Consider the following 4,041-nt stretch of genomic DNA (forward strand, 5'->3'; position numbering starts at 1 on the left):
TTAGAAAGGACCTTTGGATTCTAGATCTAGTCAATCTTGTTCTTAAACAGGGATTCCCTCTACAAAAGACCTGATTGGTCAGCCATTCTCTTCTTGTCAACCTCATAGAGTTGTTGAGGAAGGTACATCATGAGTCCTAAAATGTTGCAGAAATGTCAGCTATCCATCAATGTAATTGTATTACTGTACATGGCTGTTTAGGAAAGCTATATTGTTTCCCGTAGCAGTTTCAGGAAGATGTCATGTAATTAGTCCTCACACATATGAAATGATCACCCATTCTTTGCAAAGGTAATTAACAACTAGCATATTAAGTGAAGAAGCTATAGCAGTTACAAAGGACCTAGAGCACAGGGCATCCTCTGATAATGAAGCCATAGACTTTGGACATTCAATTTGGAGATACAGTAATGGAAGAAGAATGCATGATATCAGAATGCTAAAGAATGGTTCTGTGAGGAGCTAAAAGGAGGTAGCAGGAAGAAAATAAGTATAATAAAGACCACATTGGAACCCAGTTTGTAGCAATGCGATAGTCATCAAAAACTGTACAACATCACCCACTGGGGAGATTAATAACAAGTATATTTATGAGCCCTGGGCTATATTGCAACATGGCCGATCATAGGATTATAGAGTTTCAAGCTGCAAAGAACTTTAGGGATTCATCCAGTCTATACCTGTGACGTGGAGGAGATTTTTGGCCAGATTTGGGTTGGACTAAATAACCTCTGAAACTCCTTCTATCTCTAAAGTTCTGTGACTCTGTTATCTCTGATCTTAAATGATGGAGAGCTTTCTGTTGGTAAAATGTTCATTTATTTATTTCAAAATAAATCCAATTCAAAATAAATTTATTTATTTCAAAATAAATAAAATATCCTAACAAGGCTTAGACTTCATGCTGCCAAGCAACTCAGAAGCTTGTATCAAGTAACAAATCTTTAGAATAGTGAAAAATGTCACTGATTCTTATTATGGCAATTTTAATGTTTATTTACTTAGAATGGGAAAAAATACTTCTAGGGTAAGGGCATTTTTCTTCTCTCCATTACTCTTCCCTAAAGAATAGGAAATTTAGATTGTTTGCTTTATGATTGCAATGTCTGATTATTTAAATCTGCAGAGGAACCAATAGAGACATTAAATAATATAAAAATTAAAATAATTAAATGAAATCGGGTAGGACTAGTTGATCTACTAAGGTTCCTTATACTTCAATATCCTATGAGCATATTAACAATATACATAATTCTATATAATACACAAATCTTAAAAAAAAAATCCATCTGATGTGTCTACCATACAGGGGCATTAATCCAGAATGAAGTGTTGCTAAATACTTTGTGGAGAGGTAGTGGAAAGAGCACAGAGGTAGTGGAAAGAAAATTCTGGGAATCAAGAGACTTGGTTTCTGGATCTGGTTTTGGCATTTACTACCTTCATGGCTTTGGGCAAGTTCCTTTTGCTCTCTGGCGTCAATTAGATAAGGGTGTTGAAAAGCTGATCTCCAAGATTTCTTCTTGCTCTAACAATCTTACTATTCTTTACTAATAAAAATGAACTGTGTTAAGTACTTGATTTCTTACCTCCTCCACTTATACTTTTTTAAAATATCCAAATGACTTTAGAAAGTTTCTTCTAGATTTCATCTTAAATATGAAGACCAACAAAATAGCATGGACTTACTCATGAGACACCAACCAAATTTTGCTTGTGCTGTCTCAGCGTAAAAGGACAGTTCCTCTCCAATGCAGTAAATGATGTCATCTTTGGTGGGTGAGTGAGGAAGAAGAGAGTATTAAGTTTCGTGATAGATACATTAGATTTATCTATAAAAAATTATAGTATGAGAATGATTGTAATTAGATTTATCTGTCAAAAAGTATAGTATGAGAACGATTTGCAAGCCCAACAATACTATATTTGAGTTATCATACGCATGTTGTATGGATTAGAAAACAAAATGTCTACTAACGCCAAGACAAAGTTTATTAAATGGTTGTGTTTTTGGACAGAAGTGACTGAATTAATTTGGCAACTGTGCATTCATCTTGGAAGTAACTTTAAATCCATATACCTATATGCCATATACCACATAACTCTAAGAAAACCCAACTCAGAATGAAATAGACTGGATATCTAACCTTTATATACAGTTCTCTCAATGAAAAGTATGGAATAATTGCCTTCAAAGCCAATGTTTTTCTTCATCCCCCATAAAGAAAAACTTTATTATTGTGGAAAAAAGGATTTTTTTCTTTTTTTTATAGAACAGTCTAATTCAAGTTGATTCCATTAATTCTTTTTTCTGTGAATGCACATATTAAACTTCACCTTAATTCACTTTTTCCTTTGAGTTCATTCGCTATTGGATTTGTTTGGCATAGCTTTGTGCAATGGAATTAATGACAGCTAATCTGAAGTAGGACACCATCACAACAACCAGCTTCTCAAAAATCCAGGACAGCCAGTTTTCTCTTTCTGGCATGCTCTTTATCTCAGTTTTGTGGTGAAGCTTCAGCCTCTGTGCTTCTAAGTAGTCTTGGAATGGTTTCTGCAAAGAAGGACCTAAACTGGGCACAGAACCAATGAAAGCCACCACCTGTTCCATGATGTGTTTGCTGAAGGTCTACCAACAAAGAGTTTCTGGATGTGCATCTTCACTAGGGCTTTTCTGATGAGGATTGCACCAAAGAAGGTCCAAAAAGGAACCAGGAAGTGTCCACATGCTATCCCTGCTAGATCAAACAGAGGATTTGGAATTGAAGCACAGCCAATATTCCAAAAAACCCAGCCTTCTTGACTATATTCTGTACAGCTTGCTTAGTCCAGGAAGCAACACCCTGAGGAAATTCATAATCTTCCAGCATCTCTTCAAACTCTTCACACTCTTCATCATCACCTTCAAGCCCTGACAGTCGGGCTGCCCTGGCCATGAAATAAGGGGGCAGTTCTCCGACAGCTGTGCCAGCACGCCACATGCAGGCTTTAAGCCTAACCTTTGAGAGGATGGTCCATAAAGAGACAGTTCCTTCAATGTCTTTGTCATCTGGGCAAATAATCCTATCAGGATAGGGTGGCTCTGGGAAGTTCACACCGTTGCACTCATAAGCAGCCAGGGTAACGGAAGCAATGTGAGGGCCCAGATAGAGCAGAAAAGTATGGAGACCTGTTCTGAGGCCAACAGAGGAGAAAATTCCTAGGCCAACCCAGTAGCCACACCACAGCAGGTTTTTCTCCACATAGTGCACATACCCTCAGTGAGCTCCTTCGATATAACAGGTAGCCCCAAGCATGATGAGCAGAAGTAGAGCTAATGCCAGGAGGCTTTGCCACCATCACCACACCTTCAAGGTGATCAGAATTTCCAGCAAAAAGTAGCTCAAGGTAAGGAGCAACTTCCTCCACAGGACAATGTTCTGCCTCACCTCCCAATCTAGCCTCTTCCTTTCCGTCATCTGAAGACTTGACTCCAGGAAGCCTGCCTTGGGTAACTCTGGCTCCATCCTTCTGGATTCCCCCCTACGCCATTTGGGTTTGTTCGCCATTTTAGGCATTTTGAAGGGCTGCTTTTGGCTCCCGAGATCTGAGAGCAGCCTGCCTTTGGCTCTTTGGACCTCTAAGACTCTGAGGGCAGCTGGTTTCATACACGTTGCTAGGTTATACCTTGCTTCCTTCAGAAGCTGGTTGCTCCTCCCCCCACTCCCGTCAGTCAGTAAGCATTTATTAAAGTGCTTATTGTGTGCCAGGCACAAATATCTGGGGATATTAAGGCACTGGAATACAGTCCTCGCTACTCTCTGCTGTTCCTGAGCTCAGGAAAAAGGAACCCCTAACTAAGAAGTAGTGGCCCTGGGGTGCTTCGAGCCCTGGGGTGCTTCAGGCCCTGGGGTGCTGTCGGGCGCTGGGAAGCCGGGTCGCTTTCTTTTGTTTCTTCAACCCCGCCAGTCCCCAACAGGACCTGCTACGCTGCTGTACTCACCATGGGCGCTCAGTAAACGGTCTTGGTTGACTTGACGGCTTTCTCCCATTAACCTC

General features: G+C 40.0%; 1 pseudogene; it reads right to left on the reverse strand.

The window, feature by feature from the left end:
• Positions 1-2,368: 2,368 nt before the first annotated feature.
• Positions 2,369-3,650, reverse strand: LOC114028939 (annotated as a pseudogene).
• Between the last annotated feature and the right edge of the window lie 391 nt (positions 3,651-4,041).

Source organism: Vombatus ursinus, unplaced genomic scaffold (genome assembly GCF_900497805.2).
Source record: "Vombatus ursinus unplaced genomic scaffold, bare-nosed wombat genome assembly UNPS02014903.1, whole genome shotgun sequence".
Lineage (NCBI taxonomy): Eukaryota > Metazoa > Chordata > Mammalia > Diprotodontia > Vombatidae > Vombatus > Vombatus ursinus.